The following is a 15,534-nucleotide window of genomic DNA, read 5'->3' as shown; positions in this document are numbered from 1 at the left end:
TTGGCAAAGCATTCTTAGGTATGACACCAAAAGCACTAGCGACCAAAGAAAAAATAAATTGAACTTAATCAAAATTAAAAACTTTAGTGCTTCAAACAACCCTATAGACAAAGTATAAAGACAACCTATAAAATGAGAGATCATATTTTCAAGTCATGCCTGTGAAGAAACTTGTATGTGGAATATATAAAGAACGTTTTAAAAATATTTATTAATTAAATTGATTGGAGTGACATTGGTCAACATGTACATATAGGCTTTAGGTGTGGGTTTCTGTGTTATAAGATCTATATATTGCCATGTGCCCACCTCCCAAAGTGAAATCTTCTGTCACCATGTATCAGGACCCCCTTAACCCGCACCCTCTTCCCACTGGCAATCACCATACTGCTGTTTGTGGTCAAGAGTTTTAGTTTTATATCACACATGTGAGCGAAATCATATAGCTTTTAGCTTTTTCTGAATGACTTATTTCACATAGTATAATGTTCTCAAGGTCCATCATGGTGTTGCAAATGGCGCTATTTCATCCTTTCTTATGGCTGAATAGTATCCCATTGTGTATATGTACCACGTCTTCCTTATCCTCTATTGCGGGACACTTTGGTTGCTTCCATGTCTTGGCCACCATGAATAATGCTGCACTGAACATAGGGGTACATACTAATATATCTTTGCAAATACATGATTTTGAGTTTTTCGGCTGTATAACCAGAAGAGGATGGCTGGGTTGTATGGTAACTCTATTCTTAAATTTTTGAGGAATCATCAGACTGGTTTCCATAGTGGCTGCACCAGTCTACATTCCCATCAGCAGTGAGGTTTCTCCACAACCTCTCCAACACTTGTTATTGCTTGTCTTGTTGATAACTGCCACTCTAACAAGTGTAAGGTGGTAGCCCATTGTAGTTTTGATTTGCATCTCCCTAATTGTCAGTGAGGTTGAACATCTTTTCATATATCTATTGGAGATTCATATGTCTTCTTGGGAGAGGTGTATTTTCAGCTCCTCTGCCCACTTTTTTTTTTTCAGTTCAAACTCATTTCCTTTTTATTAAAATTCAAGTTACCATTACATGGTTTGGTACTCAATAAAGGAAAACTTGTTCAAATAAGGTAATATGTTATCATCAGTATTTCCAGGTGATTGTTTACACTCAAGTAGTATTATCAGTAAATCCTTGGGAATCCTATCGATAGGGTTTATACTTTGTCAAGGCCCCGTTCCTCTGGAGTGGAGATTCCCAGTTCATTTAAAGTTGGCCTAAGTTCCTGGATGACATAAGGGTAGATTTCCTTATGCGGACCTGCTTTGTCCTTAACAACCAATCGGATGCGAACAGCACTAGCAAAATCATTTAACCGTCTGCATGCCCGCAAAGCAGCATCAATGATTTTGGGTTCTGGAACCAGATCATAGCCAACAAGCGTGTTCATCCCTTTACGCAATTCCCGGGCATCAATATCTGGCTTGTTGAAGTATGTCACCCAGCGAGCATCAAATTCCTCATCTGTCTCATGTGACCCATGGGAGTAGCAGCGAACTGACTCGATACCCACGGCGGGGCCTGGGCCGGTGCGGGGTGCAGGAGGCCTCGAGAGCTGGCTCGGGAGGCTGCGGCCGCTGCTACAGCGCAGCGACGGAAAGCGGCACCCAGCGAAATGGCAATGGCAGCGCGCAGGCTGAAGCTGAAGAGAAGCCGGCTGTCCTCTGCCCACTTTTTGATTGGGTAGTTTGTTTGGTGTTGAGTTTTATGAGTACTTTATATATTTTGGAAATTAAACTTTTCTCAGAGCTACTGTTTGCAAATATCATGTCCCATCTATGGCTGACTCTTTGTTTTGCTGTCAGTTTTTTTTTTTTTGCTGTGCAGAAGCCTTTTAGTTTTATATAATCCCATTGATATATTCTTGCCTTTACTTCCCTTGCCTTTGAGGTCAAGTTCAGAAATTGTTCTCTACAACCAAGGTCCATAAGTTTCGTACTTATATTTTCTTCTATGTAACATTGTTTTGGGTCTTATATTTAAGTCTTTGATTCATTTTCAATTAATTTTTGTACATGGGGGACAAACTGTAATCCACTTTCATTCTTTTGCATGTGGCTTTCCAGTTTTCCCAGCACCAATTATTGAAGATACTATCTTAACTCCATTGTGTGTTTCTGTCTCCTTTGTTGAAAATTATCTGACCGTATACTTATGGTTTTATAGCCAGGCTCTCTAGAAGTGTTTTGATTACTGCTTCAATTTCCTCAATAGTTATCAGCTTATTTAGATTTTTTTTAATTCTTCCTGATTGAGTTTTGGAAGGTCGTATTTTTCTAGGAATATGTCCATTTCTTCTAGGTTGACCAGTATGTTGGAACAGTATATATATATATTTTTTTACCAGCCTTTGTATTTCTGTGCGGTCTGTTGTTATTTCACCTCTTTTCTGATTTTGTTTATTTGGGTCCTCTCTCTTTGCTTCTTGGTGAGTCTGGCTAGAGGTTCATCAATCTTGTTTATCCTTTCAAAGAACCAGCTCTAGGTTTTATAGATCTTTTGAATTGCTTTGTTTTGTTTGTTTATTTGTTTTTTTGGTCTCTGTGTCATTTATTTCCACTCTGATCTTTATTATTTTTTTCCTTCTGCTCACTCTGGGCTTTTCTTGCTCCTCTCTTTCTAATTCTTTAAATTGTACAGTTAGATAATTTATTACTAGTTTTTCTTGTTTTTTGGGGGTAGGCCTGTAATGATATGAACTTCTTTCTCAGGACTGCTTTCAGTGTGTCCCATAGATTTTGGATTGTTGTGTTTTCATTGTCATTTTTTTCCAGGATGTTTTTTATTTCTTCTTTGATCTCTTTGGTAACCCAATCATTGTTTAATAATATGCTATTTAGCCTCCAAGTGTTTGAATTTCTAATATTATGCCATTATAATTTGAGAAGATGCTTGATATGATTTCTATCTTCTTGAATTTGAAGAGACTTTGCTTGTGAAAGTGGATTACAGCTTCTGACACTGCTATTACACGGATGTCTATCTTTGAAAATGTCTCATGTGCACTCGAGAAGAATGTATATTCTGTAGCTTTGGGGTGAAATGGTCTGAAGATGTCAATTAATTCCATCTGATCTAGTGAGTCATTTAGGATTGCTATTTCTTTGCTGATTTTTTGTCTATGGTATTTATCCAGTAATGTCAATGGGGTACTAAAGTCCCCTACTATGATTATATTGTGTTGATCTCTCTCTTGATATTGTTCAGAAGTTTTTTTTATGTATTTGGGTGCTTCTGCATTGGGTGCATATATGTTTACCAGAGTTACATCCTCTTGTTGTATTGATCCTTTTAGTATTATGAAATGGCTTTCCTTATCTCTTGCTTTGGCCTTCACTTTGAGGTCTCTTTTGTCAGATATAAGTATTGCTACCCCAACTTTTTTTAAAATTTCCATTTCCTTGAAAGATATTTTCCATTCAGCCACTCAATGTCTTTTGATTGAGTGGAGCATTTAGACCAAGCATGTCAAACTCGTGGCCTGTGGGCCGCATGCAGCCCACAATGAATATTTTTGTGGCCCAGGCAATATAACAGTATGTAAGAAATGTTTTAATAAAAATTTTGTAACATAATTTTTACAATATCGTGTTATACATAATTATTAATAATGAACTAAAATGTTCACTAATGACTGGTTACTATATCATGTTGCATTCATTTCCCTTATGCACCTTACACACAGGTACACCATTTCTCTCCACTAATACTAACAGCGAATATTTTAACAGCCTATTGCCACATCATTAGTCTGTATTGACTTGTTTTGGTGTGTGTAACAGGAAATATTTTGCTTTCTCAGAACAAGAAAAATAGGTTTATTTGCATTTTGTTTATTAAGTTGTGCAGTTATTCAGTGTCTGGTAAGTTAATGTTCAAGAAAAAATGTTAATTTTTATTAAAATGTTCTATTATTTTATGTTAATAGTTACTCATTTATTTCAGCCCTTTGCATTCAACATGTCTCTATTGAAATAACCTATGTTTCTATGAAAATTGAAGCTTTTGTTTTTTTTGCGGCCCACATAAACTTAAACCTTGTTTATTTGGCCCATGTTAGTCTTTGAGTTTGACATGCTTAATTTAGACCAGCGTGGGCAAACTACGGCCCGCGGGCCAGATCCGGCCCGTTTGAAATGAATAAAACTAAAAAAAAAAGACCGTACCCTTTTATGTAATGATGTTTACTTTGAATTTATATTAGTTCACACAAACACTCCATCCATGCTTTTGTTCCGGCCCTCCGGTCCAGTTTAAGAACCCATTGTGGCCCTCGAGTCAAAAAGTTTGCCCACCCCTGATTTAGACCATTTATGCTTAAGGTTATTATTGATAGGTATTTGTTTGAAGCCATTTTTATTCTTTACACCTGTGTTCCTTCTTCTCTTTCTATTTCTTCTTTTTACACCAGTCCCTTTAGCATTTCTTGCATTGCTGGCTTGGTAGTGATAAACTCCTTAGCCTTTTTTTGTCTGTGAAGCTCCTAATTTCCCCTTCAATTTTGAATGATAGCCTTGCTGGATAGAGTATTCTTGAATTCAGTCCCTTACTTTGCATCACTTTGTGTACTTCATTCCATTCCTTTTTGGCCTGATGTGTTTCTGTTGAGAAATCATTTGATAATCTAATGGAGATCCCTTGTTTGTTACTCTCTGTCTCTCTCTTGCAACCTTTAAGATTCCCTCTTTGTTGTTAATGTTTGCCATTGTAATTAAGACATGTCTTGGTGTGGGTCTTTTTGGGTTCATCTTGTTTGGGACTCTCTGTGATTGTGTGACTTTTTTCTTCCCCAAATCAGGGAAGTTTTCTGTCATTATTTCTTCAAATAGATTTTCTAATCCTTGCTCCTCTTCTTGTCCTTCTGACACTGCTATTACACGGATGTTACTTTGTTTCATGTAGCCCCAAAGTTCCCTTAGGCACTCCTCCTGCTTTCTAATTTTTTCTCTAATCGCTGTTCAGATTGGGTGTGTTTTACCTGCCCTGTCTTAACTCACTAATTTGGTCCTCTGCTTCTTCTAGTCTACTATTGAAACCTTCAATTGTGTTCTTTATTGTAGCTATGTAATTCTTGATTTCCTCTTTATTCTTACATAAGTTGTTGATTTTCTCATCCAGCTGGTTTATAAACTGAATGACCCTTACTTTGAATTCTTTTTCTGACATATTTTATGCCTCTGTTTCATTTAGTTCCTTTCCTGGTGATCCTCCTTTTCTTTCCTTTGGGGGTTGTTTCTTTGTTTCCCCATTTTTGCTCTCACCATAGGGTCCAGGCACCGAGTTCTGCAGGGCCTGTGGCTGAAGCAGAGGGCTTGGCAGGAAGGTCACACACACAGAGTCACCAGAGGGCCCAGGTGCTGGGATTCACAGGGCCCCAGGCTGAAGCGATGGGTTGGTGGGAGAGTCATGCACCCCAAGAGTCACCAGAGAGTCCAGGCACCAGGATGTGTGGGGCCTGTGGCTGGAGCCAGGCCAGTGAAAGTGAGTACCCTCTGGTACTCACAGGAGCCTGTGGTCAGGGAGGCTAGAGTATCAGTGTCTGTGGGTCTGCAGATGAGGTTCAGGTCTTTGGTAAGAGTGGCTATAGGGTCCGGTATGGTGTCTGAGGCCAGTCTGGTGGTGGTGAGGCTGAGTTCCTAGTCACAGCAGCTCTCCCCTTCAAGACAGCATGGTTTTTGTGCCAGAGCTGGCCACCCAGGGAGTGCTTGCAGGAGGAGCAGGGGATCTCCCATCTAGGAGAGCCTGGTCTTCTGCCCTCTGAGACTCCTGCAAGAATCTAACTGCCCCTCACTTACACATGCACACACCACTCACTCCCCTTTTGCTCCCTCACTCACTCACACTCTCTCCCTCACTGTTGTCCTGCTGGCTGCTATCTTGACTCCCTCCCAGATTTCTTCTGGGCTCTCTATTTTGTTCCACTGATTTGTGTGTCTGTTTCTTGGCCAATACCATGCTGTTTTGATTATCATAGCTCTGTTATATAATTTGAAGTCAGGTTGTGTGATAGCTCCAGCTTTGTTCTTTTTTCTCAGGATAGCTTTGGCTATTCAGGATTTTTGTGGTTCCATACAAATCTGATGATTTCTTGTTCTATTTCTTTAAAAAATGATATTGGGGGTTTTTATAGGAATTGCATTAAATCTGTATATTGCTTTGGGCAATATGGCCATCTTAACTATACTGATTCTTCCAATCCATGGACACAGAATACTTTTTCATTTTGTTGTGTCTTTTTCAATCTCTTTTAATAATGCTTTGTAATTTTCAGAATATAGGTCTTTTGAGTTCTTTGTTAAGTTTATTCCTAGGTATTTTATTCTTTTGGTTGCAGTTCCATTTCTTTTTCTGAAGTGTTGTTGTTAGCATATAGGAGGGCAATGGATTTTGGCACATTGATTTTGTACCTTCGACTTGACTATATTTGTTTATTTTCTCTAAATTATTTTGGTGGAGTCTTTAGGGTTTTCTGTATACAGAATCATGTCATCTGCAAAAAGTGATAGTTTTATTTCTTCCTTCCCTTTTTGGATGTCTTTTATTTATTTCTTTTGCCTTATTGCTCTGGCTAGAATTTCCAACACTATGTTGAATAAGGGTGTTGAGACTGGACATCCTTGTCTAATCCTGATCTTAGAGGAAAAGCTTTCAATTTTCACCATTGAGTATTATATTAGCTGAGGGTTTATCATAGATGGCCTTTATTATGTTGAGGTACTTTCCTTCTATTCCTATTTTATTGAGTGTTTTAATCATAAATGGATGTTGTATCTTATCAAATGTTTTTCTGCATCTATTGATAAGATCATATGATTTTTATGCTTTGTTTTGTTAATGTGATGTATTACATTGATTGATTTATGTATGTTGAACCATCCTTGTACCCCTGGAATGAGGCTGACTTGATCATAATGTATTATTTTTGGGATGTACTGTTGTATTAAATTTGCTAGTATTTTGTTTATCTTTGCATCTGTATTCATCAGATATATTGTTCTGTAGATTTCTTTTTTGTGTGTTATCCTTGCCAGGTTTTTGTATCAGGGCTATCTATATTGGCCTCATAAAATGTGTTAGAAAGTTACTTCTTCTTCTATTTTTTGGAGAGTTTGAGAAGGACAGGTTTTAAATCTTCTTTGAACATTTGGTAGAATTCACTGGTATAGCCATCTGGTTCTGGATTTTTGTTTTTTGATAGCTGTTTCAATTTCCTTTACTGCTGATTGTCTATTTAGATTTTCCAATTCTTCATGATTTAGTCTAGGAAGGTTATATATTTCTAGGAGTTTACCCATTTCTTTTATATTATTGAATTTGGTGGCATATAGTCTTTCATTATATTCTAATATATCTGTGATGTCTATGGTGACTTCTCCTCTCCCATTTCTGATTTTGTTTATATGGATCTTTTCCCTTTTTTTCTTAATGAGTATAGCCAAGGGTTTGCCAGTTTTATCAATATTTTCGAAGAACCAGCTCTTTGTTGTATTGATTTTTTGTATAGTCTTTTTGTACTCTATTTTATTAAATTCTCCTCTGATTTTTATTATTTCATTTTTTTATGATGACTTTGGGTTGCTTTTGTTCTTCTTTTTCTAGTCCTTTAAGATGTGATGTTGTTTACTTGGGATTTCTCTTGTTTCTTGAGATAGGCCAGTAATGATATAAACTTCCCACTTATTACTGCTTTCACTGTATCCCAGAAATTTTTATGTGCTGTATTGTAATTTTCATTAGTCTTCATATATCTTTTGATTTCATCTCTTATTTCTTCTTTGACCAAGTTATTTTTTAGTAGTTTGTTGTTTAATCTTCATGTATTTGTGTGTTTCTTTAATTCCTTTTTGCAGTTGATTTCTAATTTCATGGCATCATGGTCAGAGAATATGCTAGGTATAATTTCAATCTTATTGAAGATGTTGATGTTAGTTTTTGACCCAGCATATGCCCTATCCTTGAGATTGTTCCATGTGCACTGGAGAAAAATGTATAATCTTATGTTCTGGGATGTAAGGTTCTGTAAGTGTCAATTATGTCCATTTGGTCTAGTTTGTCATTTAAGGCTGGCATTTCTTTATTGATTTTCTGTTTGAATGATCTATCTCGAACTGTCGATGGAGTATTAAATTCCCCACATATGATTGTGTTTTATTTGTTTCTCCCTTTAGTTCTGTGAGTAGTTGCTTTATATATTTCAGTGCTTCATGGCTGAGTGCATATATATCAACTAGTGGCCCTGTGCATGAATCCATGTGCAAGTAGCTCACTGCCACTTGCCTCATCTGCCACCCTGCCAACCGCCACCTGCCCCGCCCTCCTGTAGCTCTCCCCCCCGCTCATAGTTCACTGCCCCGCCCTCCTGCTGATTGGTCATTACGTGTCATGGCATAACGACCATTTGCATATTACTCTTTATTATATAGGATAAGTGTTATGTTTTCTTAATGTAGTGTTCATTATAAAGTATCCATCTCTGTTTCTTATTATCTTTAAATCTACTTTGTCAGATATAAGTATGGCCACAACTGCTTTTTTTGTGGATGTTATTTGCTTGGAGAATCATTTTCCACTCTTTCACTTTTAATCTACCTTTGTCTTTGCAGCTTAGATGTTTCTCTTGTAGGCAGCATATGTTTGGGTTTTGTTTTTTTATCCACTCTGCCACTCTGTACCTCTTTATTGGTGAGTTAAATCCATTTACATTTAGGGTAATTATTGATGTATGAGGATTTCCTATAGTCATTTTATCTTTTATTTTCTGGTAGTTCTGTATCTCCATTGATTCTTTTCCTTTATGTTTCTGTCTGTTGTTTTTGTTTGATGGTATTCCATATACATCTTTCCTATGTTTCTTATTTTTTTAAGCTATGTCCTGGTGGGGGGGTGGGGGGGGGGGTTTGTATGTAGTTACCATTAGGTGTATAGCAAATGAAGAAGTTGCATATATATTGTAGTTTTTTTTTTCTTCTGAGTGCATCTGATTTTCATCTTCCTTTTCCAGGTCAGATCTTTCATTTCTCCCCCTTTAAATTTTTTGTTGTCACAAATAATCCCTGCTTATGCTGTAAGTTTTTTGTTGATCTTACTCTTAGTGCTCTGACCTTATGTTCTTTGTTTCAGGTATAATAACATCCTTGAGTATTTCCTGCAATCAATGTTTTCTGGTGATAAAATTCCTTAGCTTCGGGAGAACCAAGATGGCGGCATAGGTTAACTCTGGAGTTTGCTGCCTCAAACAACCACTTCAAAAATACAACTAAAAGACGGAACGGACATCATCCAGAACCACAGGAAGGCTGGCTGAGTAGAAGTTCTACAACTAGGCAGAAAGAGGATACCATACGAGACTCAGAGGAGGCGCAGTGCTGAAGTGAAATACTAAGGTGCAGAGTGCATGTTGAGCAGGCTGGTGGCGGAGGGTGTGGTTGTTGTTTTCAATCGGGAGGGAGTTTCAGACTCTGAGCTCCAGATCCGGGTGATTCTCTAGGGACCCAGACTCAAATGGGAGAAGCGGGAAGGCAGCTTTCTCTCCGAGGTTTGCAGGGGATGCAGAGCCGCTGGGGTCGGAACTGAGAGCAGCCATAACTGCTCGCTCCACCTGCCCTGTAGATGCCCTGGGACCCGCCCCGCCCAAGCCCTGCACAGAGGCATTTGCCTGATAGCCTCAGGCAAAGGCTAGATTAGCACCGCCCTAGAGATTCAGCACAGAAGCTCTCCCACTGCAGACACAGCTGACTCTCATAGCCAGTTAGCCTGGAGATCAATTCATCCCCTATTGCCAACAACAATCAAGGCTTAACTACAACAAGACTGCGCACAAAGACCACAAGGGGGTGCACCAAGAAAGCATAAACATGACAGAAATGGAGGATATAGAGCTAAAAAACGCACTTTTAAGGGCTTTCAATAATTTGCTAGAAACTGCCGATAAACTTGATGAGAGCCTTAAGAAATCTAATGAGACCCTCGATGTTGTGATAAAGAACCAACTAGAAATTAAGCATACACTGACTGAAATAAAGAATATTATACAGACACCCAACAGCAGACCAGAGGAGCGCAAGAATCAAGTCAAAGATTTGAAATGCAAAGAAGCAAAAAACACCCAACTGGAAAAGCAAACTGAAAAAAGAATCCGAAAATACAAAGATAGTGTAAGGAGCCTCTGGGACAGCTTCAAGCATACAAACATCAGAGTTATAGGGGTGCCAGAAGATGAGAGACAGCAAGATATTGAAAACCTATTTGAAGAAATAATGACAGAAAATTTCCCCCACCTGGTGAAAGAAATGGACTTACAGGTCCAAGAAGCGCAGAGAACCCCAAACAAAAGGAATCCAAAGAGGACCACACCAAGACACATCATAATTAAAATGCCAAGAGCAAAAGACAAAGAGAGAATCTTAAAAGCAGCAAGAGAAAGAAACTCAGTTACTTACAAGGGAATACCCATACGACTGTCAGATGATTTCTCAACAGAAACTTTGCAGGCCAGAAGGGAATGGCAAGAAATATTCAAAGGGATGAATACCAAGAACCTACAACCAAGATTACTTTATCCAGCAAAGCTATCATTCAGAATTGAAGGTCAGATAAAGAGCTTCACAGATAAGGAAAAGCTAAAGGAGTTCATCACCACCAAACCAGTATTATATGAAATGCTGAAAGGTATCCTTTAAGAAGAGGAAGAAGAAGAAAAAGGTAAAGATACAAATTATGAACAACAAACATGCATCTATCAACAAGTCAATCTAAGAATCAAGTGAATAAATAATATGATGTACAGAATGAACTGGTGATTATAATAGAACCAGGGACATAGAAAGGGAATGGACTGACTATTCTTGGGGGGGAAAGGGGTGTGGGAGATGCGGGAAGAGACTGGACAAAAATCGTGCACCTATGGATGAGGACAGTGGGTGGGGAGTGAGGGCGGAGGGTGGGGCGGGAACTGAGAGGAGGGGAGTTATAGGGGGGAAAAAGAGGAACAAATGTAATAATCTGAACAATAAATATTTAATTTTTAAAAAAACTTAAATGAAAAAAAATTCCTTAGCTTCTGTATGTCTTGGATAATCTTTATTTATCCCTACCAAGTGCCTTGGAGAGGGACTCTTTGGATTGAGGTAACTAGTTGTTCTGTTTGTTTCTTGGATTCAAGGATCTAGTTCTTTCCATAGGTTTGGGAAGAACCTATCTACTTTTTGTTTTAATAGACTCTCATTCCCTGCTCCCTCTCTTCCTCCTCCATAATGCCTATAATTCTAATATTGCTTTTTCTGATAGAATCAGATAGGTCTCATAGAGTTGTTTCATTTTTTATGCTTAGTTCTCTCTCTCTTCCTACCTCTGTGTCATTTATTGATTCCTATCTTTGATATCACTAATTCTTTCCTCCATCTGGTTGGCTCTGTTTTCTATGCTCAGTAGTTCATTCTTTGTCTTCTTAATTGCATGCTTCATTTCCAGGATTTCTGATTGTTGTTGTTTTTTTTAAGTTTCAATCTCTCTGGTAAAGTACTCATTTTGTTTATTGATTTGTTTTCTGAGTGCACTGAACTGTCTGTCAGTATTTTCTTGCATCTCGTTGAGCATTTTCAGAACTGCAATCTTGAAATCTCTATCATTTATAGCACATATTTCCATGTGTTCCAGCTTGCTTTCTGGGGATTTTTTGTTTTCTTTCTGGTCATCATGGTTACTGTGGTTCTTCATGGTATTTGATGTCCTCCTTTGCTTATGCATTTATCTCTGAAGAGATCTTTCTATTATTTTCCAGTAGATGGCGCCGAATCGCAAGATTTTTTTATTTTTTTATCTCTGTGATCTCCCATCTTGAACCTCTGGCTTCCATAAGACAGTACAGGCATGCTGCTTGTTGCTGGGGTTTGTTTTGCCTTCACTGTAATGAAGACCCCTGACCTCTGTGGGGTCCCACTCCAAACACCCCACCTGGGGACCAGGCATAGAGGGAAACAGTGGTTCTACTGCATTAGCTGTTGGTTTAAGATAATATACTTGTAGGCCTGATGCTAATGGCAATAGGAAGCATGTTTTTTGGGGGGCCAAGGAGGGACAGGGTTGTTGTCTGAAATACCACCAACTGGCCTGACAGTAGAAAGCCACATGGCAGAACCCCATGCTCTGTCAGGCGTCCGCTGGTTCAGTCACCATTTGCTCCTCTTGGCTGGCCCTGCTGGACTGTCCCCCGCAGCTCTCTGTTTCTTCCAGTTGAAGGAAGCACTTGCTACCTCCGGCTTTCTCCCCTCTTCCAGCCAGCTGAGCCACAAGCTCCCGGCTGCAGGGCTGTGTCTGCAGGCCATCTGTGCTTTCCTCCCTTGTCGTCTCCCTGTCTATTCCTGGTTGCCCGCCTTTCGATGTTTCAGTGCGCAGGTCTCTCAGGTGTGCCTCTATGTTGAGCAGGGATTTCTTTGTTGAATTATAGTTGGTTAACTTATTGAAATTTGGGGCGGGGGGGGGGAGTGCACTCTCACACCACCATTCCCCTGATGTCACCTATAAAGAACTCAATAATAAAAAGACCAATAACCCAATTTGAAAATAAAAAATTATCTCAGTAGACAGTTCTCCAAAGAAGATAGCCAAATGACCAATAAGCAGATGGAAAGATTCTCAGTGTCAGTAGTCACCAGGGAAATGCAAATCAAAATGACAAGATACCATGTCATACCCACTAGGATGGCTAGAATGAAAAGTCAAGCAAAGAAAAATGTTGGAGAGGATGATGAGAAACTAGAACTCTTAACACTGCTGGTGGAAATATAAAATGGTGCAACCACTTGAAAAGAGTCCAGTAGTTTCTTAAATCATTAAATCTAGAATGACAATATACTATAGCAGTTCTACTCCTAATATGCTCATGAGAAAGGAAAACATATGTCCATGCAAAAATGTGACAAATGAAACAAATGTCTATAGCAGCATTATCCATAATCCCCAAAAGGTGGAAACAATCCAAATGCCTATTAACTTAAAAATGGGTAGACAAAATGTGGTATACCAACACTAAATATTATTTGGTCTCAAAAAAGAAAAAGGTACTGATATAAATGCTCCCACATGGGTGAACCTTGAGAAAATTATGTTAAGTGAAAGAAGCCAGTCATAAAAGACCACTCATTATATGATTCTTTATATGAAATGCCAAGAATAGGCAAATCTATAAAGACATAAAACAAATTTGTGGTTTCTTAGGGCTGAGGTAAATGGGAGGGGGAGGGGGCAGTAGCTAAAGAGTTTCTTTTTGAGGTGATAAAAATGTTCTAGAATTGACTGTGATGTTGGTTGTACAATTCTGTGAATATAGTAAATACCATTGAATTTTACACTGTAAATGGGTAAGCTATATAGCATGTGAATTACATCTTAATAAATTTCTTTTTTTAAAAAAAACCTACCTTTTGACAAATGAAAATGAAAACACAACTTTCCAAAACTTATGGGATGCAACAACAACCTTTGTAAGAGGTAAGTTCATATTTATACAGGCCTACCTCAAGAAACAAGATAAGTCTCAAATAAACAATCTAATTTTATACCTACAGGAACTAAAAAAAGATTTAACAGAACCCCAAATAAATACGAACAAGGAAATTATAGAGATCAGAGGTGAAATGAACAAAATACAGATGAAAAAATAGAAAAAATGACAATGAAACTAATAGCTGATTCTTTGAAAAAATAAAGTTGACAAACCTTTAGCCAGACTCAGCAAAAAATAAGAGAGAGCCAATATAAATAAAATCAGAAATTAAAGAGAAGAGATTACAACCAACATCACAGAATATAAGGGATCATTAAAGAATACTATAAACAATTATATGCCAACAAATTGGACAACCTAGAAGAACTTGATAAATTTCTAGAAACACACAATCTTTCAAAACTGAACTAGGTAAAAACAAACAGAAAATCTGAACAACTGATTACTAGGAATAAAATGGAACCAGTAATAAAAAACCCACAACAAATGAAATCCCAGGACTACACAGCTTCACAGAAAATATTTTTAAAAGAATTAATAGCTATATTTCTCAAACTACTCCAAAAAAATGAAGAAGAAAGATCACTTCCAAACTCAATCTACCAGGATACCAAAACTAGACAAAGGCACTGCAAAAAAAAAAAAGAAAAGAAAATTATAGACCAATATCCCTGATGAATATAGATGCAAAAATTCTCAATAAAATACTAGAGAACTGGATTTAGCAATACATTAAAATATTATACCTTTCAATCAAGTGGAATTTATACCAGGGATACAGGGAAAGTTCAATATCCACAGAATAATTAATGTAAAACATCACATCAACAAAACCAATACAAAAATCATATGATCATCTCAATAGATGTTAAAAAAAAGCATTTGACAGAATTTAACATCCATTTATGATGAAAACTCTCAGCAAAGTGGGTATAGAAGGAATGTACCTCAAAATGATAAAGGTTATATATAAAAAGCCCATAGCTAACATCATACTTTGCAGTGACAGTTAGTAGACTTAATGTGATGATCACATCATAAGATATATTTGTCATATCACAATATTGTACATCTGAATCTAAGGTAATATTATATGTCAACCATACTTAAATTTTAAAAAAGAAATCAATTTATACTATATATATATGTAATTTATATATGTAATTATATAGTACTAGAGGCCCGATGCATGAAAATTTGTGCAAGAGTAGGCCTCCTTCCCCCAGCTGCCAGCACCGGCTTCCCTCCAACACCCAGGCCACTGGCACTTCCCTCAGGCTGCCTGCAGGCACCAGGGACATGGGCTGGCTTCCCTTGGGCCACCCACAGGCACCCAGGACTCAGGCTGGCTTCCTTCCAGCCCTGGCTTTGTCATAAAGGACGTCCGGAATGATGCCTAGAAGATGTCCGGTCCAATTAGCATATTACCTTTTTATTATCTACACTAATAAAAGACAAACATGCAAACTGACCGTACCTTCACTATGCCTTAAGCCACGCCCACCAGCCAATCAGAGCGACTATATGCAAATTAACCCAATCCAAGATAGCAGCCTGCAGCCACAGAGCTGGAGCAAGCAGGAGGCTTGGTTGCCTCAATGATGGAGGAAGCCAAGCTTCCCACCTGCCGCAGCCGGCTCCGAGCTCCACTCAAAGCAACAAAGTTTTAATTATAGAAGGTAAATAAACCCCAGATACCTGCTTTCAGCCAGCTGTGGCCACGGAGCGGGAGCGAGCAGGAGGCTTGGGTTTCCCCTGGCGATGGAAGAAGCCAAGCTTCCCTCCCACCCGCCCTGGCCGGCTCTGAGCTCCTCTCAAGGATACAAAGTTTCAATTATAGAAGGTAAATAAATCCCAGAATTTAAAAAAAAAAAAAAAGAAGAGGCTGGGAGCTTCCGTCGCCGGGGGGGCTTGGCCAGCCTGAAAATGGCCCTCAGCCACTCACCCAGACTGGCCAGGCACCCCAGTGGGGACCCCCCACCC

At 38.5% G+C, this 15,534-nt stretch overlaps 1 protein-coding gene and 1 pseudogene across 1 annotated transcript in view; both read right to left on the bottom strand.

Moving 5' to 3' along the window:
• LOC139006242 (phosphatidylinositol 3,4,5-trisphosphate 3-phosphatase TPTE2-like) overlaps window positions 1–15,534 on the bottom strand; it is an 85,183-nt gene that overhangs the window by 52,966 nt on the left and 16,683 nt on the right. The gene's annotated exons all lie outside the window — the stretch shown is intronic.
• LOC139005065 (cytochrome c oxidase subunit 5A, mitochondrial-like) lies at window positions 1,020–5,213 on the bottom strand (annotated as a pseudogene).

Source organism: Myotis yumanensis, unplaced genomic scaffold (assembly GCF_028538775.1).
Source record: "Myotis yumanensis isolate MYYU_CA2020_CCGP unplaced genomic scaffold, mMyoYum1.0.hap1 SCAF_3, whole genome shotgun sequence".
In the NCBI taxonomy this organism is placed as follows: domain Eukaryota; kingdom Metazoa; phylum Chordata; class Mammalia; order Chiroptera; family Vespertilionidae; genus Myotis; species Myotis yumanensis.
Note: the sequence above shows the minus strand (reverse complement) of the source record. Positions and strands in the feature narration are given on the sequence as shown.